The 27,478-nt window shown below is 43.3% G+C and overlaps 1 protein-coding gene across 10 annotated transcripts in view; it reads right to left on the bottom strand.

Annotated features, from left to right (window-relative positions):
• Positions 1-27,478, bottom strand: part of LOC308495337 (P antigen family member 3-like) — a 41,504-nt gene that overhangs the window by 13,365 nt on the left and 661 nt on the right. For 5 of the 10 annotated variants that reach the window (XM_081043349.1, XM_081043354.1, XM_081043348.1 and 2 more), the window contains exons 2-4: positions 27,088-27,148; positions 11,112-11,413; positions 10,839-11,008 (exon numbers count right to left, since the gene is read on the bottom strand). The gene's annotated coding sequence lies outside the window, so the exon portion shown is untranslated. The remainder of the gene's footprint in view (positions 1-10,838; positions 11,009-11,111; positions 11,414-27,087; positions 27,149-27,478) is intronic. The other 5 variants (XM_081043352.1, XM_081043346.1, XM_081043353.1 and 2 more) reach the window with 2 other exon arrangements.

Genomic DNA, 27,478 nt, shown 5'->3' with positions numbered 1-27,478 from the left:
TGGTGTGTTCACCATCCAGAGCCAGTTCTCCTTCCATCACCATGTATTTCATTCCTTTCACCCTCATCGACCAGACCCTTGTTCTCTTACCTCTGCTGACCACTAAACTATCATCTGTGACTATGAGTTTATGCTTCTTTGTTAGTCTTGTTCGTTTGTTCTTTTCAGTTTTATATACCACATATCAGTGAAATCATATAGTTTTCTACTTTTCATTTCTGACTTATTTTGCTTAGCATTATAATCTCAAGATCCATCCATGTTGTCACAAATGGTCCTATTTCAACTTTTCTTATGGGAGAATAGTATTCCATTGTGCATATCTACCACACCTTCATCACCCATTCATTTATTGAAGAACATTTGGTTGTTTCCATGTCTTGGCCACCATAAATAAAGCTGCAATGAAGAGTGGAGCACCTATGTGTTTATGGATAAATGTAATGGTGCTGGGAGATTTGGAAAGCAACCTGTAAAAGAATGAAACTGCACTGTCTGTTACCATGTACCAAACTTAAGTCAGAATTGATCAAATACTTAAAGAGAAGACCTGAGATAATATACTGCATAGAAAAAAACATAGGTACTGAACATATAGACTTTCAGTTCAAAAAACATTTTATGAATTTGACTCCAAAGGGAAGGGAAGTAAAAGCGAAAATAAATGAATGGGACTATATCAAACTAAAAAGCATCTGTACAGCAAAAGAAACCATCGACAAAAGAAAGAGGCAACCGATCGAATGGGAGAAGATTTTTTGCAAACAACGCCACCGATGAGGGAACTCGTACAACTTAACAACAACCAAAAAAGAAACAATCCAACGTCTCCATAAGGGGATAATATCCAAAATGTATAAAGAATTTATACAACAACAGAAAAACACACAATCCGATTAAAAAATGGGTAGAGGCCCTGAAGACATGTTTCCAAAGAAGACATGCAAAATGGTCAATAGACACATGAAAATATGCTCAACATCACTAATCATCAGTAATGCAAATAAAAAGTACGATGACATATCACCTCACCCCAGTTAGACTGGTTATCATCAACGAGACAAAAAGTAACAAGTGTTGGAGAGGCTGTGGAGAAAACGAACCCTCATACACTGTTGGTGGGAATACAGACTGGTGGAGCCACTATGGAAGGCAGTGTGGAGGTTCCTCAAAAAATTACGAATAGAATTACCATAGGACCCAGCAATCCCTCTCCTGGGTATCTAAGCAAAAGACATATTGTGGGGAAAGAGTGTGATTAGCTTTGGGTAAGAGCGGTGATCTAATGGTTTCCGGACACTGCAAGGCACAGTTTCCAAGACAAATTGTTCAAAAGATATAGGGGTTGATAAACGTCATTTGGTACTTTTTGATGAAGAGTTAATGTGTCTTTTAGGGAGTTGGTCTAATGAAGAATAAAGTTGTTTTCAACTTTTATCTCTTTAGGCGAGATATTACTCGATTTGAAAAGTTATGTCGATGAAGCTAGTGAGAATAAAAACTCTTGTCAATTTACACAGAATCTCTGTGCATGTTTCTTTTCCACTGTTTTACATTGCTGATCAGTTTTGTCTGGGAAGTAGCACACGTAAGGGAAAGTCAGGAAGGGACAGAAATAAGAAAGTACTTTTTATACTATATATATAAAACTTTCTTTTAAGTAAACTTAATGATAACACTCAAACAAATCCAGAACTGAGACATGTAACATGAAAAAAGAGGAAGCACCGGGAAATATAGAATACCACCACACCGAAATAACAAACAGGAACAAAGGCAATGAAACAACGTAGACTATGAAATAATGTAGACATTATTTTGTGTAAACACAAAATAAAAGTTAAAATGGAAATACTAAATCCGCATATATCAATATAGTCACCCTAAATGTCAATGGAATGAACTCACCCATACAAAGGGACAGAGTATCGGACTGATCAGAAAATGATCCCCAACATTATGCTGCCTCCAAGAGACACATCTCAGCTACAAAGACAGATACAGACTTAAAGTGACAGTGTGGAAAATGATACTCGAAGCAAATGGTCGCCAGAGAAAATCAGGAGTAGTCATACTTATATGAGACAAAACAGGCTTCAGGATAAAAAAGTAACAAGAACAAAGATGGACATTTCATAATGAGAAACGGGACAATACAAGAAGACATACTTGTCAATATGTATACCCTCAATTGGCGAAGAACAAAATATACAAAGCAACTCCTAGCAGAACGAAAGGGAGAAATCACAAAAGCACAACTATAGTAGGGGACCCAAGAACAGCACTGACAGGCTTAAACAGATTATCCAAACAGAAAATCGGTGAGGAAATATCAGCCTTAATGACACATTAGACCAAATTAACGTAACGGACATTTACAGAGCACTTCATCCTACAACATCAGGCAACACATTCTTTTCTAGTGTGTATGGAACATTTTCAACCACGGACCGTATGCTGGGACATAAAACTAGCTTCACCAAATTTAAGACGTTTGAAATCATAACAAGCAGATGCTCTGATCACAAGGCTTTGAAATTGGATATCAACCGTGAAAAGAAAGCAGGAAAAACCACAAATATGTGCAGATAAGTAACATGCTATTGAAGAATGACGGGGTCAAGGAAGAAATACAAGGAGAGATCAAAAGATACATACAAACAAATGAGAATGAAAATACGTCCTATCAAAATTACTGGGATGCCGCGAAAGCAGTAAAAAGAGGGAAATGTAAATCAGTACAGGCATATCTCAAGAAACAAGAAATATCCCAATACACAAACTAACATTATACCTTAAAACTGCAAAAAGTAGAACAAACGAAACGCAAAGTCAGCGGAAGACATGGAATAATAAAAGTTAGGGCAGAACTAAGCTAAATAGAGAAAAAAGACAAGGGAAAGAATAAATGCAAGAAAAAGCTAGTCCGTTGAAAACCTCAACAACTTTGGAAAACCCTTGGTTAGATACAGTTACGGTAAGTAGAGAAAAGACACAAATAAACAAAATCAGAAATGAAAGAGGAGAGGTTAGCACAGGTACCGCGGAAATACAAAGAATCATACAAGAATACCATGAAGGAATATATGCTACCAAATTGAATTACGTAGAAGAAATGGAAAGTTCTCAGAAACATGTAGCCTTCCTAGACTGAATCATGAAGAACTGGAAAATCTAAATAGAATGATCAACAGTAAGGAAATTGAATCAGTCATCCAAAACCTTCCCAAAAGCAAAAGGCCAGGACTTGATGGCTTTACGAGGGAATTCTACCAAACATTCAAAGAGGATCTAACATCTGTCCTCCTCAGACTCTTCCAAAAATTTGGGAAGAACAGGCAATACTTCCTAACTCATTTTATGAGGCCATCATTGCCCTGATACCAGAATCTGATGAGCATAACAGAAAAAATGAAAACTATGAAACAGTATGTCGGATGAATACTGATGGAGAAAGCATCATAAAATACTAGCAAATCGAATACAACAACACATTAAAAAGGTAATCCATCACGATGAAGTGGAGTTCATTCCCGGGGCACAAAGATGGTTCAGCATACCCAATTCGATCCATGTGATGTACTACATAAACAAAATAAAGGATGAAACCTATATACCTATATCAATAGATGCAGAAAAAGGATTTCACAAGATATTGTGATTTCCCAAAAATAAGACCTAGCCGGACAATCAGCTCTAAACTGTCTTTTCGAGCCAAAATTACTGTAAGAGCCAGTCTTATTTTACTATAATATAAGACCGGGTCTTATTTTACTATAACATAATACCAGGTCTTATATAATATAATAAGATATAAGACCGGGTCTTATATTACTTTTTGCTCCAAAAGACGCAAGCTCTTGTTTTGGGGAAACACGATACAACATACATTAAACATTAAAACACTTAAGAAATGGCTATAAAAGGAAAATACCTTAACATAATAAAGGCCATTTGTGACAAACCCTCAGCGAATTTCATAATTAAAAGTGAAAAAATGAATCCTTTATTTCTACGTTCAGGAACAAGACACAGCTGAAGTCCTCACCAGAGCAATCATGCAAGGGAAACAAATAAAAGGCATGTACATTGGGAATGAAGAAGTTGTCACTTTTTGCAGATGACAGGATTCTTTATGTAGAAAACCCTAAAGATTGCACCAAACAGCTATTACAAACAGTAAATGAATACAATAAAGTTCCTGTCTACAATAACAATGTACAAAAACCCATAGCTTTCATACATAATAAGAACAAAATTTCAGAAAAATAAAGGAAGAAGAAATCCTTTCACAATTGCAACAAAAAGAATAAAATACCTAGGAACAAACTTAACACATGATGTGAAGGACCTATACACTGGAAAGTACAAGACATTTCAAAAAGAAAGTGAAGGAGACACAAAGAAAGGGAAAGACATTCTGTGTTCATGGATTGGAAGAATCAACATAGTTAAAATGGCCATATTACCCAAAGCAATATACAGACTTAATGCAATCCCCCTCCAGTTCCAGGGGCATTTTTTTAAACAACTAAATGAAGAAATCTAAACGACGTCATCAAAAGGGAGGTGTGAGGTGAGCCTCCCTAAAGCTCCCCTGGAATTTACCACTAATCGGAAAACAATAACTCCACAAAGGACTCCCTGCACAGGAGACAGGCACGATGAAGTGGCCCACTACTGAATTTGCCTAAAGGTGGGAGAATCGCGCGAGCGAGGGAGGAGGGAAGGGAGAAGTGCCGGGACACAGCCGCGCGGGCGCAGGACACAGACCTAGCTCAGTGCTCGGAGCTCGCTGCATCCCACAGCTACCACAGCTGCAGGAGAGGGAAGGACTTGGACTGCTAGGGCTCCGCTTATGGCCCAGAGGGCTGAGGGTCAGCATATAACACGGCTGAACGCAATGCTCACGGCAGAGACCTCGGAGTAATGACTGAAGGAAGAAGGCTGAAAACGGAGGTTTAAGCCCTCACTGCGGAGCAGAGAACGGAAGCCTTAGGCACTGAAACTAGCTGCCTCCTCCCTACCCTCCCAGAGCTCTCCCCGCCCCCACCTGCCCGGTGCTAGAAGAGGAACAGCAGCAGGGTCATATCAAAAAAATAGAATATTTGCTGTTCTAAGAACTGTGAACCCCAGACATAGATTCGCAGCAGAAATAGTTCCAGCAAAGGGTGGGAGCTGTGGAAGCAGGACCGGCTGTGGTGGTGGTCGCCGCCATTGCTCTGGGCCACTTCTCACAACTCACCCCACCCCTGGCCCAACCTATCAGGGCAAATCCCTACAGGAGCAAACAGAACTGCTAAAACATACGAGCTCTGAATCTGGTGCAGAAAGAGCTTCGGAACTTCAAAAGCTCTCCGCATACCCACAGGGACACTATGCCCTGTGACCCAGGCGAACTATTAACAGAGGAGAAGCCCGTCTCCCAGGGAATCCCCCCATTGTGTGAGAAGCTGGAATAGTGCAGAGAAAACATAGCACTACCGTGTGAGACAGAAAAAAAAGGCTGCAGTTAGAGAGAAAACATTCTACCAACAAGTACTGGAAAACCAAAGAAAGACCTCTTCCTATCAACCTGTTTTAGAAACCACTCCTGTAGATGTCTAGGAAGAGAAATAATAAATCAGTAATTGCCATGAATAACCAAGGGAACAAGACAGCTCACAAAGAAAGTGAAAAGTCTCCAGAAAAGGAACTTAAAGATATGGAAATATGTGACTTAAATGACAGAGAATTCAAGATTGCAGTTCTGAAAAAACTCAACGAGATGAAAGAAAACACAGAAAGGAAGTTTAATGAACTCTGAAACACAATCAAAGAACAACCTGATCACTTTACAAAAGATCTTGATGTTTTAAAAAAGAACCAAATGGAATTTCTGGAGATTAAGAACTCAATAGAAGAAATTAAGAATGAAATAAACGTCTTAGGTAGTAGAGTTGACCAGATGGAGGAAAGAATCAGTGACATCGAAGATAGAAACCTGTAAATGACACACACAAGAAGAATAAGACTTGAGACTTAAAAGAAATGAAAAAACTCTACAAGAACATTCTGACTTCATCAGAAAGAGAAATATAAGAATAATGCGCATAGCAGAAGGAGAAGAAAGAGAGAAGGGAACAGAGAATATATTCAAAAAAATTGTTGATGAGAACTTCCCAAACTTGTGGACAGAACTGGATCCTCGAATCCAAGAAGCAAATAGAAGATCCAATTACCTCAATCCCAACAGACCTTCTCCAAGGCCCATTGTATTGAAGCTGTCGAAAATCAACGACAAAGTCAGAAAGAGAAAGCCAAGTACCATATGATCTCACTTATATATGGAATCTAAAGAAAAGACTATGTGAATAAACTAATCAGAAACAGTTTTGGGGACACAAAGGAAAAACCGAGAGTTGTTAGATGGGTGTGGGAGGGGGGTGGGGATAAGGGGAAAGGTAAAGGGATTTGGAAGCAGCTGGTAACCACAAGATGGCCTCAGGGTTTTTTTGAAAATTAATTTGGGGAAGGTATTCAATAATGTTGTAAAGATTTTGTTGGGTATCCGATGGACATGCGTCCTATTTGGGAGACCACCTCAGGGATACTGTGGATACCTGATCATGGCATTGTACACCAGAAGCTAAACATTAATGAATGCCAACTATAATTTTATATATATAACGTGATGGTTCAGTGTGAGGTCGGAGGGATAGTGGATGGGGGGAGGGGGGTTCACAGTGTGAGGGATATAAATGATGAACGTCTAAGTATTACCTTGTCTTGTACACCTGAAACTAATAAATAAATTAAAAAAATAAAAAATAAAAAAAAATAAAAATAAAATAAAATAAAATAAAATCAACGACAAAGAAAGAATCCTCAAGGCAGCCAGAGAAAAGAAGATGGTAACTTACAAAGGAAAGCCCATTATTTTATCATCAGATTTTTCAGCAGAAACTCTACAAGCCACGAGGGAGTGGAACCAAATATTCAAAGTATTGAAAGAGAGAAATTATGAGCCAAGAATAATATATCCAGCAAAGATATCCTTTAGATATGAAGGAGGAATAAAGACCTTTCCAGACATACAGAACATGAGGGAATTTTCGAATACACGACCTGCACTACAAGAAATATTAAAGGAGGCTATTCGACCACCATCAACAGGGACAATTTGTGGTAACAAAAACATAAAAAAGGGGAGAGTAAAGGTCTTACCTGGAATATGGGAATGGAGAAAGTAAGTGTGCTGCAGAAAATGGAATACTCTAAATATCAAATTTTCTTCTCTATAAACTTAAGGGTAACCACTCAAAAAAACTCCAGAACTGCAATATATACTGTAACAAAAGAAGAAACACACGACAAAATAGAGACAACCAACTGAATGGGAAAGGTATTTGGAAACAGTACCTCCGATAAGGGGCTAATATCCAAAATATACAAGGAACTCATGAAACTCAACAACAAAAAAACAAACAACCCAATTGAAAAATGGACAGAGGACCTGAAGAGATATTTCTCCAAAGAGGATATACAAATGGCAAATAGACATATGAAAAAATGCTCAACATCGCTAATCATCAGAGAAATGCAAATGAAAACCACAATGAGATATCACCTCACCCCAGTCAGAATGGCTTTCATCAACAACACAAATAGTAACAACTGTTGGAGAGGCTGTGGAGAAAAAGGAACTCTCATACACTGTAGGTGGGAATGCAGACTGGTGCAGCCGCTATGGAAGGCAGTGTGGAGGTTCCTCAAGAAATTACGAATAGAATTACCATATGACCCAGCAATCGCTCTCCTGGGTATCTACCCCAAAAATATAAAAGCATTTCTCTATAGAGACACGTGTACGCCAATGTTCATTGCAGCTTTGTTTACGGTGGCCAAGACATGGAAACAACCAAAATGTCCTTCGATAGATGAATGGATAAAGAAGTTGTGGTACATATACACAATGGAATACTATTCGGAGTTAAGGAAAGATGATATAGGAGCATTTGTGACAACATGGATGGATCTCGAGAGAATAATGCTAAGTGAAACAAGTCAGACAGAAAAAGCAGAGAACCCTATGATTTCATTGATATTTGGTATATAAACCAAAAAGAACAAGACAAACAAATGAGAAACAAAAACTCATAGACACAGACAATAATTTAGTGGTTACCAGAGGGTAAGGGGGTGGGGAGTGGGTGATGAGGGTAAAGGGGATCAAATATATGGTGATGGAAGGAGAACTGACTCTGGGTGGTGAACACACAATGGGATTTATAGACGATGTAATACAGAAGTGTACACCTGAAATCTATGTAAATTTACTAACAATTGTCACCCCAATAAAATTAATTAAAAAAAAAAAGAAGAAGACACGTGTGCTCCACTGTTCATTGCAGCTTTGTTTACGGTGGCCAAGACACGGAAACAACCAAAATGTCCTTCGATAGATGAATGGATAAAGAAGTTGTGGTATATATACACACTGGAATACTATACGGCGGTAAGAAAAGATGATATAGGAACATGGATGGATCTTGAGTGTCTGATGCTAAGCAAAATAAGTCAGACAGAAAAAGCAGAGAACCCTATGCTTTCACTGATATGTGATATATAAACCAAAAACAACAAAAGAACACGACAAACAAATGAGAAACAAGAACTCATAGACACAGACCATAATTTAGTGGTTACCAGAGGATAAGGGGGGTGGGGGATGGGAGATGAGGGTAAGGGGGATCAAATACATGGTGATGGAAGGAGAACTGATTCTGGGTGGTGAACACACAATGGGATTTATAGATGATGTAATACAGAATTGTACTCCTGAAGTCTATGTAATTTTACTAACAATTGTCACCCCAATAAATTGAAAAAAGAAACGAATCATCAGATTTGTATGGAATCACAAAAGACCACGAACAGCCATAGCAATCCCAAGAAAAATGAACAAGCCTGGAGGTATCACTCTCCCTGACTTCAGCGTGTACTACAAAGTGACAATGATCAAAACAGCATGGTATTGACAGGAAAAAGACACACAGACCAATGGCAGAGAATTGGAAAGTCAAAAATAAACCCACATAAACATGGGCAGACAATTTTTGACAAATGAGCCAAAAACATACCATGGAGAAAAGAAAGCCTCTTCAATAAATGGTGCTCGGAAATTGGAAAGCCACGTACAAAGGAAGGAAACTAGACTGTAATCAGTCAGCATATACCAATACTCACTCAAAATGGATCCATGAGCTAAACATAAGACCTGAAATAATAAATTGCATAGAAGAAAGCATAGGTACTAAACTTATGAACCTTGGATTCAAAGAGGATTTTACAAATTTGACTTCAAAGGCAAGGGAAGTCAAAGCTAAAATAAATGAATGGAAGTATAATGAACAAAAAAAGTTCTGCATACCAAAAGTACCATGAACAAAAGAAAGAGGCAACTAACCTTAAGGGAGAAGATATTTGGAAACCAGGCCTCTGAATTAGGGGCTAATATCCAAAATGTATACAAAACACGGACACCTCCACAATACAAATGACACTATCCAATGAAAAAATGGACAGGGAACCTTAACAGGGACTTCTCTCAAGAAGACACACAAAGCCCAAGAAATATATGAAATAATGCTCAAATTCACCAGCTATTAGGGAAATGCAAATCAAAACCAAAAGGAGATACCACCTCACACCTGTTAGAATGGCTATCATCAAAATCACAAATAACAAGTTTTGTAAAGGCTGTGGAGAAAATCGAACCCTCATAGACTTTTGATGTGTATGGAAATTGGTACGGGCTCTATGGAAAATACTGTGGAGGTTACTAAAAAAAATAAGAATAGAATTACCATATGACGCAGCAATCCATCTCCTGGGTATCTACCCAAAAAATATGAAAACATTTATGCATAAAGATAGGGGTATACGGACTCCGATGTTCATAGCAGCATTATTTTCGGTGGCCAAGACACAGAAACAACCAAAGTGTCCTTCAATAGATGAATGGATAAAGAAGATGTGGTATATATACACAATGGAATACAACTCTGCCATAAGAAAAGATGAAATACTGCCATTTGTGACAACAAGGATGCATCTTGAGATTATTATGGTAAGCGAAATAAGTCAGACAGAAAAAGTGGAGAACCTTATGACTTCACTCATATGAGGGATATAAAACGGAAAGCAACAAAATGTGAAAGAAAGAAAGATAGAAGGAAGGAAGGAAGGAAGGAAGGAAGGAAGGAAGGAAGGAAGGAAGGAAGGAAGGAAGGAAGGAAGGATACAGAGAGAGAGAGAGAGAGAGAGAGACAGACAGACAGACAGAGAGAGAGACAGAGAGGGGCTGCCCAGAAGGTAAAAGTGCAGGAATTCTTGAGGGCCAGAGAAACTCAGTGACCCAAAGGAACCACAGAGGATGGTCTCATCATAAATTCTTAACTGGGAAGGGAAGATCCTGGTAGGTAGTGGCCTACAAGGCCTAGAGATTCTTTAGCAAAGGGCTAATCTGTACCTCAAGCGAGCACCATCCCTTGATCTTATGTATCTAGGATAACGTACCTGTGAAATGTCAGAGTCCTTTTGTTTTACAGACCCTTCCCAGGAACGACAAGAGGCACCAGGCCACAAATCCACGAAACTCCTCACCGTGATGTTCTTGCCCAAATACCATCTCTGTTTACTGCTAAGGACAAAGGCTAACAGTGCTGTACCCACCAATGTAAAGGAAGTATGTATCTCTCCATTGAACTTTCTATCCAATCCCGGAATTTTCCCCGGTGTGTTTTCTCCCACCTCCTTCATTTGCCAGCAATGAATTTCACGTCACTTGTCCTCACCTTTTCTCCTTTGATTCTAATAGTATAAAACAAAATGCAACACTGCCATTCTCCAGAGCATTTTCTCCATCAGTTGATGTCTTGCTTCTGTGCACATGCTCCGTTTGGTTCAAAAAATTCCAAGACATTCCGAGAAAAAATTCCATAGGAATGGATATTCTTACATTGACCTAATGTAGAGGAAAGCATTCAAAAGCAAAGGGGATTAGAATGTTAGAGTGGATTGCCATTTAACAGCTCCACATGCAAACTGGGAGGGCACAGAACACATACCTTTCACCAACACGATGAGAAACACATGTGTGAGGAGGATCCCGGCATCCATCCTGGAAGCCCAAGTGATTGCTCTTCACTGTCGTATAGAACTTACAGTCGGACTGCAGCCACTCAGGAGGAAAAGCTACATGAACTTGGATCCCATAGCGGCAGTATGTGGACGCTGAGGTAGCCAGGGCAGCACAGAATGGCCACAGGCCAGGTGGGTGCGGTTCCCCTAATGCACAGCAGTCACAGCCGCAATCGCAAGAGTCTGACTCCCACACACCGACCTTGTAGACGAGGTAACCGTGGTGATTCTAGGAGCGAAACACATAGAGGCCCACTAAGTTTTTCTGGGTCTATGTAAACAAAAAGTTCTAGATCAAATGAGCGAGTCTAATTCAGCTCACGGAAACACAGACTCACGGCCCACATTTAATTCCCAGACGTGACCCACTTTACAGGTGCCGAACCTCTTAAATGTAAAGGAGGCCGGGCTCCCTTGCGGAATAATCCTGGGACACTAGTGGAAACTTATGCTGTACATCTTTCTTCCAACCCTCCCGGAGGAGAACTTTTACCATGGAACTCGACTTCGGTGGACAGGAATTCATCAGGATGAAATCCTAAATGTAGTAAGCAATTTTACACAGGTTCCCATAAGGCATGTCCCCTTTGCCTCAGGCAGTTATTTCGTGAGCCAGCTGTAAGGATTAATTTCTTGCTGGGAATGCTTGCATTGAACAAACCACTGACTTCCTAAGGTGTGGGCAGGAAGACCAAGGTGAGGGAGGGAGAGGCGGGCTATCAGTCCATTGTGGCAAACTGGGAGTAAGCTGGAAATTAGAACCAAAGTCCATAGCCGGGAGATACCCTGATGGAAGAGTCACATTCTCTGTGTTGTGTCCTTCCCCATCTTGCAGCTTCTGACAGGAATCCTACCAGGAAGGCAGCTAGCCGATATCACAAATATAGGGCCGATCCTCAGCTCCATGTTAGGTTCTCCCATCAGAGAACAAGCACCTTTCCCTGGGCAAGTGACTTCAACAAAGAAGCAGATGTGATGTTTCCCTAGTTGATGGGCTCACGGAGGGGTGTCTTACATCTGGAAAGGTCCCAGAGTCCCAGTTCTCTTCACTGAGCCTCCTTGCAGGTCAGCACAGCTCCTGCCGAGGACAACACAGCCCAGCGCAGCAACATCAGGTTTCAGCACAGAGTCAGGCGGGCCATTCAGGATCTGTGCATTTCCCATTCCAAAGAAGCCACAGGCTTTGCTTTGCAGCAGCAACGCAAGAGCTGCAAGGCCACACAGCACTTTCCCACGTGCAAGGGACAAGCCAGGCTATCTGAAGCCTCGTTTATCGCGTGGGTCTTAGAGCCCACATGGCCCATTCAAAAATACACACATACGCCCGACATCATCAGATATCTGATGGACCACGTATCTAATTTCACAAGTGTTACCTAGAAACTGAAAACTGCTTCAAGAAACGAAATGTGTATCTCCATTTATACACTGCCTTTTTTTCTTGTCTCCCTTATTCCACAGTCAACCATGTGAGCAAAAACATGAGACATACAACCATATTACCATTTTAACATTCAGAGTTTATATTCCCATCTGCTCACCAGAGTCAAACATCAAGGGAGGTGGATCCCATTCATACCTTTATTTTGTCGTTTCCCTGATGGGGACGATCCTTCTAGCATTTGTTAAATTAGAAGTATGTACCATTTGACAACAATTTTGCCATACGTCCAGATGCCATAGCCATGAAACAAAAAAGCCATTTGAAAATGCCTTTGTTTGGTGTTATCGCAGTTCCAGGGTTAAGGGCATGACTACCCTTTGAGATCCCGAAAGGAATGCCAGTAGCAGACTTCAATAACAGCAACAAAAGTGAAGCAGAGCCTTGGAAGGTGTTTTCTTTTTCTCCCTTGTGTTTTCTGTGGCTTTTCTCCAGCCCAGGAATTGATTTCATTTTCCCTCCTACTTGGAGGAGATAGGAACTCGCAATGTGAACATATGTTGCCCACCCAAATCTTACCTTTTTCAGTCCTAAGGTCTTTTTCCATCCTGCCTAGAGAAGAGAACACAAACCAAAGTCATCAAGTCCCAGTGCTTTTCTCTCCCGTCCCACTGTCCAGTGTGGTGAAAGGAGCCAAGGACAACAGTGATCTCAGTGTCCCACTGGTGAGTCTGTTATTTCCAATTTCCGTAAGTGACATACACTGAGCAAATGATCTCAGGACAAGATGAAAGAGTTTTGCTCTGAAAATCAACATGTAATGAGCCAGTATCAGCAGAATCGCAGGCCCAAAGGGGGTCCATGTTCACCCCTCTGTTGGGGAAGCTGCCTGCAAAAGGGACAGGAGCCAAGAGGAGTGATGAGTGCAGGAGCAGTCCCTGAGCAGGGGGAAGGCATGGGACCCTGAGCACAGGTGAGGGCTGGCTGGAGTCAGGAGCAGGTACGCTCAGGGGCAGCAGGGGATGCCAGGGGAGAAGCACCTCGACTGGGTTTGAGAAGCTCAGGGAACTCCCCCCTCATAGCTTCTGTGCTCTGCACGAATTATTAGGAGAGGTCACTGGGATGGAAGCCGGGTCCCTGTGAGTAAGGCAGAGGTGTAGGAAGGTGACAGGGAAAGTGAGAAGCAGTGCTCTCCTGGTCATGGATTTAAGATGAACCCTTCAGTAAGAAGTCTGGTTTTCTCATCAAACCTCAGGTACTGTCATGTAGGGTGTCATGCAGGATCTCAGCTCCTGCTCCTCAGCTAAGAACGCAGGACATGGTGAGGCCAAAAAGTAACACCCATGAAGCCATAGATAGGGGAGTCTTACACTCTATGTTCCAAGGCGGCTGGGTTGTAGACACAGGAAGCAGAAGCCACATCATTTGCAACCTACTGTCCGCTTATCTGTCAACCAAACTCCCTTGCTGGCTGCAATCCACAGTGCTAACTGCAATCTGCTTCTAGCTCAGCCACCATCTTCTTGCCCCCATTTTCTGCTAATGTAGCCAAGGCAGTTATATTCCTGGCCAATGGCTCACTGGTTACAGCTGCCTGCCAACGAGTCACAGCTGATGGCCATCCAGTCACAGTCGATGGACCCTTTCTACCCGAGTGAGCACCTTTCCACGTGGGGCCCAGAGCCTGGAAACTGCACTCCTGCCTCTGTCCCCACACCAGTGCTTGTCCATGAGCACCGGGATGTTCGGTTGTCCAGGAGAAAATCCCTAAGGAGACACTCCAGGGTTGATCCAGTCAGGCTCCTGGGCCATGAGGCCCTGGGGAGGGTTCCCTGGACTGAGGACTGACAGGAGGCAAGTGAGCCTGTCACCAGTAGTGGGTGTTCACAGGTAGGTGGCGGTAGGGGGAGGGGTGATGGGGAACAAGGTCTGGGAGGATAGGAGGAAGAGCTGGGGTTGGCACTGTCCCTCAGTTGTAAGGGAGGGGCAGGTGGAGCAACTGGGTAACAAGTGACCCTGTCCCTCAACTGAAAGTTTGCCACAGGGAGTGGAAGGAAAGTTCTACCTGATGTGGGATCCCAGACTGAAACCAACCTAACAGGTCAGTGCGCAGGCCCAGAACCCATCAATTACACCACAGCTCCAGCCCTGTTGGGGCAGGAGTCCTGTGTACAAGATGTGACATGCTGTTCCTATGGTTTCAAGGGCGGGACTTAGGAAGAGGCCAGTTGGTTTTGTTGCCCAGAAGTCTATTGGGCTGACGTTTGCTTTATCTGCCCTTTATTGGCATGAAGTCTTTACACAGCTTCTGTGGTGTTTTTCCGGGAAACTAGACATAAAGGAGTTTATGTCAGGAATGTGCACACTCAGTTTCTCTGGACATTAGATGGCACTGTGGCACCGTATAACTTATCCCTGCCCCGCCCTTCGTGTTTCAAAAAAACTACTCTGTGTCTCCTCTGCAATAAATAGCTGCTTCTCTGTAAGTCCCACTGTGCCAGGCACAACAGTGGGAAAAAGGCTCCCTTTAGTAGCATCCCTACTGGAAACCAAGTGTCCAGGCTCCATAGAATCTTGCGTTTCTACTGATTGGAACGTCTTGTAACCAGCTTTCCTCCATTTGTTTTCGGTTTTTATCCATGTATTCTCCATGTACCCTAGTCACTTCAAACTCCCTGGAGAATATTTGGAGGCCTCACAACTATAACAAAGCAATCACAGTCCCATCCCCCCAGGATGACCACTATTGACTTGGGAAGAATTTCTTTACTGGTTTTCTGAAGTATAAAGGTGCACAGCAAACACTATGAGATTCATATGGCATAGTGACTTCACCAGATTTTATGAAACTCAGAGCATGAGTTAGCTGTTCAAAACATCATTTGAAAAAGCTTGAAAATGTTTAATTCATTTCTCTTGCTGAAAGTAGAAGTAGTAAAAAGAGTGAAAATATTATATTTCGTAACCTGACATTGACAGCAGAAATAAACCAATTCCTTTCTCAAAGTGAAATAGCATCTTGCAACCTTCCCAAGTTCAGCAGCTACATTTTTGCCCGTCTGTTTCTTTGCTTAGAGTTCCATTTTCATTGTATGAAACACATTTGTTTAGTCTGTCCTCTAGCATGCTTACCTTATGTTACCTGTGGTGAGGGCCAACTGTCCCCTTCATCCTGCCCAGGGGCATGGAGATTACAGAACCCACTCAGAAGAGAAGTCATACATTCACTCCTAATTTTGCTGTCAGGCGATAAAGGAAATTCTTCGATTTGCAGTCATTTGGGAAGGCAGAGAACAGACGACAGAAAAATTGAGAAATCCTCCACCACCCAATCACTTTCACCTCGTTTTGCCTATCAGCTTCAAGTTTACATCCTTGTAATAGCGCAGTATGAAGTAAGGAACTCTGGAGTCTCAGTGGTTGACGATAGGTAATTCATTTATCTTCTGGAAATTCCACTTTCTCTATCATCCACATTCCACATTTCCTACTTTGTGTTTCAAACATAAAGAAGAACGCCAGGACTAACTAACGTCTTGCATAAATCCATGACCACGTTTTAGATAATGTGTCTTGCCTGGATTCCTGCACGTTGATACACTTGCCACTTTCCCTTAACTAGGAACCCAGGCCAGTGCCTGTGTCATTGTATCCAGACAGTATTGACAGTGCTTTAAGTGCCTGCTAGGTGACAGGTGAAAAGTATGTCGCTACTCTTTCAAAGAGGCTTTTAACAATCATTTCTGAGATTCAATATCCATGTCTTTATTTAATTACAATGCATTTAATTTGTACCTTCCTCATAAAAAACAGAATACTGGAAATTCATATAAAGAGATTTAATTAACTTTAAAATGAGTACCTGAGAAAATGAGAAAACGAGACATGAGAATTTTCATAGACTATCAAGTTTCATGGACGTGAAGTTAATTCGCTAAGTCCATGTCTCCTCTGCTTGTTTTCTTTTCATTCTGATACCTACACCCCTTACCAAGGGCATCCATCATGTCCAAGCAAGAACTGCCCACTGGCCTGTGGAAACACATGATCCAGGCTACGGTCAGGGACAGGAGACCAAGAACACACTGCTCCTTCTCCCCACTTCTTGACTCAATTCCTGGACCTTGTACATCCCTCTTCCTTCCTCTCTGAAAAGAATGGGGTGATAATGAGCGGAGTTCATCATCTTATAGCAGACGTCATAAATTAATTAAAACAGGCCCCAGTTTTCCTTGCTTCAACCCTTGTCTCCTTGAATTTTTTTCTCACTTCTCTTCCATTGTGCACCTGTGTTGGCACCTCCTCTTACCCTCTAATCGGAACAAACAACAAGACGCACAAAAACAGCTCTCAAGCAACTTTTCTGAAGGCTGCTGGAATGAGATTTGCAGCAAGGGTCGGAGAAGCAGCAGAACCAATTCCCAGCCTCTCCAACCACACATTAGCAGCTGTTACAGAAACTGTAACCTAGGAACAGCGGTCATGGACCTCTCTTCTCCTTGCCCTGCACAGGGACCTCTGCTCTCCTTTCCGTCTACATGGGCTTCTCATGTCCTTTCCGTAGCCCTGGACCTTCCTTCTACACTCCCTGTACAGTCTCCAGTTCTGCTTCAGCTCAGATTGGTCCCTGGTCTGAGGTGACACACATCAGCTGCATGAAGCCTTTAACCTCCATTTGAATCACTTGACCTGGATTCTTTTCTCCCCAGGTGCTACCACTGGTTTCACCCCAATTTCCCAGCGGCAACAGGACAGAGTTCCACAGGGTCACTTGCATAAACGAAAGTCACACTGGTCAATAGGAAGCATTTTCTCAAGGCATCTACCAGTGTTCCCAATAGTGAGACTGCAGGGAAACGTGTGCCCTGAGTCATCATAGGGTTCAGGTTCTACAGACACCTGTGGCAGGGACCTAAGTCGCAGAATCTTCTCATCTGATAATGGACATAATTATACTAACCTACCAGATAAGGTTTCTCTCATGAATGACACGACAGTACGTACAGAGTGCTTAGTGCACTGCCTGACACACAGTATATACGCAAACGTCTTCGCCACAATTTTGTAACAGGTCAGAGCACCAGCTCTGGAATCCTAACTTCCAGGGGAGTAAAGCGTTTCCCTACATCCTTAAATTTCAAACAATGGGTGTCTGTGTCAGAATAACGCAACAAAAGATGCCATTAGTTAGCAAATATGGCAATTATGATTTCCCATTTGGAAAAGATCCTTCATGAAAAGCTCCCTAAACTGAAATAAAGGCTGCAATCCGTCTCGGTTTTGGTCTTTGATGCTGCTGCAGTCCATGCACTTATTAATTCAGGGTAATGTCTAGTGTATGAAGACGATATCAAAAATATATCAGCTTTAAAGAGATATGTTTCTCTTTCTGATAATCTTTCCATTACAACTAGGGCATGTATAGGTGCTTCACCGCGTTGGGGATCTAAGCTCTGGGTCACAATTAGCGTCTGTCCCCTAAGGATGGGCCAGTTCATGTTTATAATTTCCCCCTTCTCCATTCTTCCTTTCATGTCTGGGGGAGTGGCATCAGCGGGAATATTACGGTATGTAGACCACGGATATTGAACACTCCAGAAGAGGAAAGCTAACGCTTCCTAGAAAGAATTCCAACACATGCAGAAAAAGCAGAGTTTTCACTGGGAGCAGGGGCCCTATCACCACCCCTTCCCTGGTTGGGACTCCATGTTCAACTAATAGCGCAGTGCAAGTGCCCTTCTTAAAATGGAACAAACAGCAGCTCAGAAAGCAAAGCAGCGCAGAGAGCAAAAACGGGAAGGCTGGTAGCCCAGGAACTGGAAGGGAGTTCTCCTGAGCCCTGGCGCAAGGCCCTCCAGGAGACCAGAGTGGAAGAAAATACTAGGAAAGAACTGGGTGTCCAATAAGCAGGCATTTTTATTGTAAAGAAGTCACGATCAATGTGTTCAAACTTGTGTGGTCAGTACTGTTTAAAATGAACCTTATTCATTTTAAACTTATTCATTTATTCCTAAGGAACCTGGGACTGTAGTTATGTGAGGCTTGAGAGAAATGAACGTAAGAAGTCTTAAGTGGACTTAGTGAGAAAGACCACTGCGTTCAGATCAGGCTGGCTTCATACACGGTGCTGGCACCTGCCTTGTTCCCAATCCAATAGCAGGGCCGGCTATGGGCCCCTAAGGTCATGTTCAGTGTATTCTTTATACCCACATTTACAAAAGCTTTCTACATTTTACAACACCTCACCGTTACTTTTCTGTACAATGACGTTAAATATGAAAACGATTTTCAAACACGAAAAACTGACTTGAAACCCCAAGGAGAGGTCACGATGCAAAAATGAAGGATTAAGTATACTGAAAATGCAGGCCTTTTGAAGAAAAATCTCTAAGGACATTTAGCGCAAAACACTAATAATGGCCTTGGCGGGGTGACAGGACTGTGGTTTGGGTCAGTCCTCAGTACATTCATCTGTCCTCCAAATTTTCTACCCTGACATGTGAGGGCGTTTCATCACTGAAGAAACTCTGGATACAGGCCCAGCCAAGGCCAAACCACATGTGGCAAGACAGTGACCAGCGCATTCAGAGAAACGGAAACACAAGTCCCTGAGGAACCCAAGCAGCCCAGTAGAAGAAGAGCTAATTTTGAAGGCAAATGGGTTTTTGTTCCCAGGCACAACCTTTTCAAAACAGATGCACTCAAAGGGAGCCCAACAAACAGTAAGTTCGAGTGCAGCGCGCAGGCGCAGTAGGAAACCTCAGTTTTGCAGTGAAGACACTGCCGAGTTTTTTCAAACGAGAAGGGCGGGGGAGAGGGGAGCCGGCGGCTGCGCGTCACCACACTGCCCCCTGCTGCCCACAGAAACCAAATGGCTCACATGCAAGTCAAAACCCGGTCTCTCTTAGGAGGTTTGCAAGGAGACCTCGGCGGAGCAAGAGAAGCGCGCGGATCCTGAAGAGCAGCGGACACTGCGACCACCCGAGTAGCGCCGCCGGGCAGCCCTGGGCACGGCGCCTTCTCCCGCTGCCCTGGATCCCGGCAACAAGAGCCGGAAGCCACGCTCCAGGGCGGATGCGCATGCGTGGCGGCGCTGCGCCCGGATTGGCCAGTTCTGATCCTGCGCGCCGGGGCGCCCTGAGGTCCTTTCAGGTCGCCCTGCAGCCTTGTGCCTGAGGGTGCCTTCTGCACCGCGTTTGCAATGTCCGCTAGCGTCCCCGCACTGTGACGTCCACGTGCTGTCGCCCGACTGACACAGCGGAGCCTCCGCCCTCGTGCGGAACCTGTACCACTGCCGTAGTCATCCTCCTCCCGCCCGGCCCACTCAGCTTCTGCCTTCAACTGGCAGGTCCTGGGACACCCTCTTCCTCCTCCTCCCCCTGCTCCTCCCCATTCCCTTCTGCCTCAGCTCCCCCTCTGCCCCCGCTCTCCCTCCTCCCGGCCCCTCCCCCTCCCTTCTGCCTCCTCCTCCTCCTCTTCCTCCTCTTCCACCCCCTGGCTTTCAGGAAACCTCCAGGGGACCTCAGGCCCAGGAGCCTCGTCCTTGCATAATCGGAGCCTCTCTGTCCTCAGAGCTGATATACCTATATATAGCTTCCTGATGCTGCACCCCCTGCTCAAGGCATTTCCCTGGGCATCAGAGAATCTACCCCACGCCCTGCCCATCCCACGCCCCCAGACACAGACACACACACAAATGAACACATGATGTCCCTTTGTAGCCTTCCCTGTCTCATGTCCTCAACATCTTTTCCTAGGAGTCCTGCTCCCTCACTCTAATGGCTCTGCTTACACAGCCTTCCACTTCTGGGGGTGTCCAGTGTGTACCCGCAGCTTTCGTCATCTTCCATCAGGCCCCTTCTTACCCAGCTTACTAAGTGCTATAATCTCCCCATCAGGCACCCTTCTCTAGCTGTTTTCTCCCCTGTCCATACTCTCCTGCTCTGTCCCAATAAGGGGCACATCCGTTTCTGTGAGACCCTGAGCACTGATAACAAAACTAGAAACTTTACTGAATTGTTTATCTTAAATCCATGATCGGGAGAGCACTGCTTCTCACTTTCCATCTCAGGCTACCTACACAGCAGCCTGGTTCACTAGGGACCTGCTTCCACTCCAATGACCTCTATTAATAATTCATGGAGAAGGCATATACACAATGGAACATAACTCGGCTATAAGAAAAGATGAGCTACTTCCACTGGGAACAGATAACAGATAACACGACCGAGCTTGAGAGAAATAAGTCAGACAGAGAAACTCGGAAGTGTGCGACTTCACTCATATGTGGGATATAAAAGTGAAAGCAAAAAACAATCGAGACAAAGAAAGAAAAAGCCATATATCCACACAACAGTTTCATGGTTACCAGAAGGTAAGGAAGCAGGCTGGTAGAAGAGGGTAAAAGGGGTCATATATATGATGTTGGAAGGAAAACTGATTCTCGGTGGTAAACTCACAATACAACATGTACATATTATTATACAATTGTGCACTTGAAAGCTGATTTTAACACCCAATGTCATAACAAGACATTTAACAAAACTTATTTAATAATTAACAATCAGTGTCTGACTACCATGCTCTTTTTGTAATCATTCCTATTCTTTCAAACCATAGAGTTTTATTAAATTCTAAGCATTTACACAACGGTGACACACCCTTTTGAATTTTCACCTTCATCCTCCCTGGCTTTTGATGTAGTGAAAGGGTTGCTCAATACTATGGTGTTCAAATTTCCTGGTAAGCATATGTAATATTTACTTGAAACCAAAAATATTTAAAAATTGCACCACAAAAAATGGTAGAAACTCAGTGAAATTAAAATTCATTATTTAAGATAATGTACAACATTTATGTACCTCTAGGAGATCGAGAATGGGGGGGGGCGGGGAGCGAGCGAAGAAAAGTTATCAACAGCAGAAACGAAAGCCGTGATTTTCCTACAGACCCAGCAAAATTGAAAGGGGCAATATGATAATACAACATTCAACTCCACATTTATACATGGAACATCTTAGAAGAAATGGATCGATTTCCCATAAACCATGAACTACAAAAACTCACCCAGGTGTGAATAGTCCAATATATTTTAAAGAAATGATTTCGGTAGTTAAAAACCTTGGGGGGGGAAAGCCAGAGAGTAAATACCAGAAGCAAACAATTCATGCGATTTAAATCTGGCACCGTTCTGAGAAGTGTGATGAAATCTCAGGCCATCGACTCCGACCCCACCCACGTGAATCATCCCTTTGTCCAGTTCTAAAAGGATGCTTGGACTGGAAGCACCTACAATCACTTAGTGGTCGTCAGGGTTATCAGAGTGACTGTTGAGGTATTACAGTGCTTGTGTGCAAGTGACCCTTATTTTAATTAACAACGACCCCAAATCGGAAGAGCAGGGTTGCTGACAAACCAGATATGCCAAACGGAAGCTGTAAAGTGCATGTATGTATAGGAGAAACATAGTATGTAGGCTTCGGTGCTACCTGTGGTTTCAGGCATCCACTAGGGGTCTCGGAATATACTCCCCATGGATAAGGGGAACTAGTGTAACTCACAGAATATAGTGAAAACAATCACTTAAGAAATCAAAATGTTCCATTAGAAAATATCTATACCATACAAAGAAAGCTGTAAAGGAGGTACCAAAGAACAAACAGAGAAGAGACACAGAAAAAAAGAATAGGATAATGGGAGATTGGAGTCTACCTACATCAATAAGATCATTAAATGTGAGCAGATTAAACCATCCAGTCAAAACGCAGACATTGACAGACTGGATTTGAAAAAGCAAGATGAAAGTACATGCCGGCTATGGGAGATACAGTTTAGATTCCAAGATACAAACAGATCACCAGTGAAATAGGGGAGAAGGTATATCAAACAACCAGCAACCCCAAGAAAACTTCAGGGGGCATCCTCATAGCAGGCATTTAAATTTTAATGTTAAAGATATATTTATAACATGACCCAGCAAATCTCCTAGAGGATCCTTTCCAAGAGAAACGAAAAACATATGTCCATACAGAGACCTGTACTCAAACATTCATAGAAACTTTGTTCATAAGAGTCAAAAGTAGAAACAATCCAAATTGACAAATACTGGTAAATGGATCAAAGAAAAATACACGAAGGAATACAACAAACTAATGATAAAGGGGACCATACATCAGACACACATAACCGTGATCGACATTCGTGCCCCCAATCAGGGAGCATCGAAATATACCAAGCGACTACTAACAGTACTGAAGGGAGAAACTGACCAAAACACAATTATATTAGAGGACGTAAACACATCACTGACAGCTATGGATAGATCATCCAAACAGAAACCAAACAAAGAACTAGCAGCCCTAAATGACACATTAGATGAAATGGACATAATTGACATTTACAGATCAATTCATCGTAGAACACCAGACTGCACATTTTTTTCTAATGTACACGGACCATTCTCAAGGATAGACCACATATAGGGTCAGAAAACTAGCCTCAGCAAATTTAAGAAGATTGAAATCATACCAAACATATTCTCTGATGACAAGGCTCTGAAATTGGATATCAACTGCAAAAAGAAAGCAAGAAAAACCACAAATGTGTGGACATTAAACAACATAGTTCTAAAGAACAATCGGGTCAAAGAAGAAATAAGAGGAGAGCTCAAAAGATACAAACAAACAAATGAGAATGAAAACACATCCTAAGAAAATTTTTATGACGCAGGAAAACCAGTTCTAAGAGGGAAATGCACTTTTAAGAGGTGAGCAATCCCTCACCTGGGTATCTACACCCAAAATCTGAAAACATTTATCTATAAAGACAAGTGTGCTTCAATGTTCATTGCAGCTTTATTTACAGTGGCCAAGACGTGGAAGCAATCAAAGTGTCCTTTGATAGGTGAATGGATAAAGAAGTTGTGCTATATACATATATACAATGGAATACTCTTCGGCAGTAAGTAAAGATGAAATAGGACCATTTGCAACAACATGCGTGGATCTTGAGATTATAATCCTAAGTGAAATAAGATAGAAAAAGTAGAGAACCATTTGATTTCACTGATATGTGGTACACAAAACTGAAAACAACAAAAGAACAATACATACACATGAAGGAACAAAAACACATAAACAGACAATGGTTTACGGGGTACCGAAGGTAAGGGGGGAGGGTGCTCTCACAGAGGGTAAATGGGGTCTAATATATGGTGATGGAAAGAGAAGTGACTCTGGGTGGTGAACACACAAGGTGAGATACAGATAATGTATTACAGAATTGTACACCTGAAATCTATGTAACAATTGTCACCCCAAGAAACTTTAATTGAAGAAAAAATTTACAGATGATACATATTAATAATATCTGAGAGCCGAAAAACGTTGTCTACACTCTTTCAAGTGGGAGCCCCTTCAAGGTATTTCCGGAATCCTTCTGATATGTCCCCATCATTCCTTGAATTTAGGCTCATTATTCACACCACAAATTGAGCCGGATTCCTGTATCCTTTCCCTCCCCCAGTCCAGGCACCAGTCTTTGGTGGAGAATGGTATTTAGAAACCAGGATCTGGGGCCTACATGTGATTACTGCCATTGGATTGTGGGGGTACCCAAAACTGTTGGAATACACGTATGTACGCACTCAGGCACACACACGGGTATACATAGGTACATCTGTATCTATCACCTAATAGAACGTGTACGTATATTGAAAACCACGAGTTCCATAGAGGCCTCCAATCCAGCGTACCATCTCAGAGTTTGTTCTAGGTTTCTTTGTTTCCACATGAGACGCTCCCCTTTCTAAAGTGAGTGTCGTGGCTCCCATATCCTGATTTATTTACTGATGTGATGACACCCAATGTGTACGAGGTAGTATAATTAAAAATTCCTCAACTTTTGCAACGATGTGGCGAAAATTTTTTTGATATCAGCGGGATTATTCACTATGAATCTATACCAACTGCACAAACAGTTTACCAAGTCTGCTATTTGGAAGTGCTGAAAAGGCTGCAAGAACTTTTCACCAACAATTCATGGCTCTTGCATCAGGACAATGCACCAGCCCACAGGGCACTGTCTGTGAGGGAGTTTTCAGCCAGTGAATGAGTAACTGTATTGGAATGCACTCCCTCCTCACCTGACCTGGCCCCCAGTGACTTCTTTCATTACCTGAAGATAAACGAAATACTAAAAAGACGACATTTTGATGACATCGGGACATCAAGGGTAATATGATGACAGCTCCGTTGGCCACTCTAGAAAAAGAGTTCCAAATTGCTTTGAAGGCTGGACTAGGCACTGGCATCTGAGCATTGCTTCCTTACGGAAGTATTTCGAAGGTGACCGTAGTGATAATCAGTGATGAGGTACGTAGCACTTTTTCTAGGATGAGTTCGTGAACTTAACTGGCACACGTAGTATATGGCATCCTTCCCACACAGAGGCCAGCCTCACATGCTATGCTCAAGTATCCCCTGCCCGTGACCTCCCTCCACAACCTACTCAGCATTGAATCCCGGATCGATGTAGCCTCTCCCACCCAACCCCCAGGGACAGCCTCCTACTGGCCTGGGGCTCTGTCCCCCACTGCATCCTGTCCTTGGGTGTGGATGCCCTCCTCAGTCTGCCTGAGCTGTGACTCCCCTAGCTGGGAAGCACCTAGAAGCATTCGCTTGCCTTGCTCTGCAGCACCTCATGTGACAGCTTGAGGACTGAACTCCTCTAGCACAAAAGAGAAGGGAAGTGAAAGAATGGTCAAGGCAGAGGAAAAGGTGAACATACCCAACACAATCACTTAATTAAGGTGAATGCAGCCCAATCCAGGCAATACTATGAAACCTGAGGGATTAAGCTCACTCTTCTGCAGCCTCCCCTTCCGGTCTGTCTCCTCTGACTGAGTTCCTGTTTCATTCCGAAGGTATTGCCTTCCATCAACAATAGAAACAGTAGAGGCAGCTAGATGGCTCCACAGGTTAGAGTCCAAACTAGGATCAACAGGGTTGGCGGTGCCAGTCCCACAGGGCCAGTGAGCAACGCTGTGCACACCAAGATTGAAGACAATGAGCTGCCTTTGAGATACCAGAGGGGCGCTGGATGGCTCAGTTGCTTACAGCCTGAACTCTCAGCAACAAGGTTGCCAGTACAATACCCTCATGGGATGGTGGGCTGCACCCCCTGCAATTAAAGATTAAAAATGGCAATTGGACTTGGAGCTGAGCTGCGCCCTCCACAACTAGAGTCAAGGACAACGACCTGAAGCTGAGGCCCCCGGAATACATACTGTCCCCCAATATTCCCCAATTCAAAAAAAAAAAGGAAGAATGGTACAGGGACTTCATTAAAAACCAGTAGAAATACTACCATGGGCATGATGCCTGGATTGTCATTTATATCAGCTGGATGGCCCACATTCACTGTGGATGGTGTCCGCCCTGCAGCTCTGACACTCAGAGCCTCTGTTTTCCATGACAGAGTCAAATACTTCACCCCTCTTTTAGCACTTTCAGATGTGAGTGGGAGAACAGCCTCAGGCCACTATTGCAGCCTCAGGACTTTTGTCTGGAAAAGAGGTTGACCTCACCTCCCTCACAAGTGGGAAGGGAAATACAGAGCTCAACACCGGACACCTTTCATGAACGCTGTGTGCCAAACCCAGTGATGAGGGCTTTATGAACACCCCAGGATTCCCTGACACCCAGGAACACACCGAGTGGATTTCCGCCTCAGCACTGTTGCACTTGCTGTTCCTTCTGCCTGGCATGCTCTTCCCTCAGATAACGTACGGCCTGCTCCCTCCCTTCCTCCAGGCCTCTGCTCACTCATCACCTTTTCAGGGAGACCTTCTCTGATCACGCTCAATACACTGAGAACATTCTCCCCTCATACCCTTGCCCGGAACCCGTTATTTTCAGTCTCCACAGCACTTGCCACTCCCAGATATGTTATACTTGTACTGAGCAACTCTATGAAGTCAGACATTCCATCAATGTAGTTCTCTGTTGTACCCCATCTCCTAGAACGCTGCTCAGATACATACTGTAGCAGGGACTCAGAAATATCTTGTGGAAAACTGAGTGGGACCCAGACTCTTTACACACATTGCTAAGATGTACACTGTCTTCCAACATGGGAATTGGCCCCATTTATTGGTTATGATGCATATCAAGTCTTTAGGACACAAGTGACTTGCCCAAGGACACACAACCAAGACGTGGGGCTCCAGGCTTTGGAATCCAATCTGACAGGTTCCAAATCCCTCAGGTCCTACACGGAGACCTCACACCCGAGAAGGTAAGAGATCTTACCAGACACACAAACCCCAAACACCTCACATACCCAGAGACACCAAACACAGCTCAGTCAACAAAACCTAAAACAGATTCCAAACGTCTCTCCACAGGGAGGTCACCGCTTGTGTCACAGACTCCCAGACATAGCAGAGGCCACACACACTGTGACAGCCCCCACCCTGCACACCAAGGTCCTCATCCCAGGAAAGAAATTAAAACTGCTGATACCTCTCACCCTGCAGGTAGGCTCCCAAAGGTCCCAGGCACGGGCCGACTGATTACAAGGGCTCTGAAAGCAGAAAGACAGAAGCTCAATTAACTCCGAAACACCCCATAACCTTAGGATAACGTCCCTATACAGATCAGAGAACCTACACCCTGGACACAGACCCCAAAACAGCCCCCGACTTCCTACGTTAAGAGAAAGCCTCCGCCCACCCCACTCAGTTCAGAGAGATCACAGCTCAGGACCCAGCATCACAAAGTGCTGGGAGCCCTCATTCCCGGGGTGCGGTCACACACACAGATCTCACCCAGGACACAGACGCCGGGAACCACAGAAAATGCTGAGCCAGGTACACGTGTGTAGGCCCACGAGGCCCACGAGGCACACGAGGCC

Source organism: Rhinolophus hipposideros (assembly GCF_964194185.1).
Source record: "Rhinolophus hipposideros genome assembly, chromosome: X".
NCBI classification, from domain to species: domain Eukaryota; kingdom Metazoa; phylum Chordata; class Mammalia; order Chiroptera; family Rhinolophidae; genus Rhinolophus; species Rhinolophus hipposideros.
This window is presented reverse-complemented; position numbering and strand designations above follow the sequence as displayed.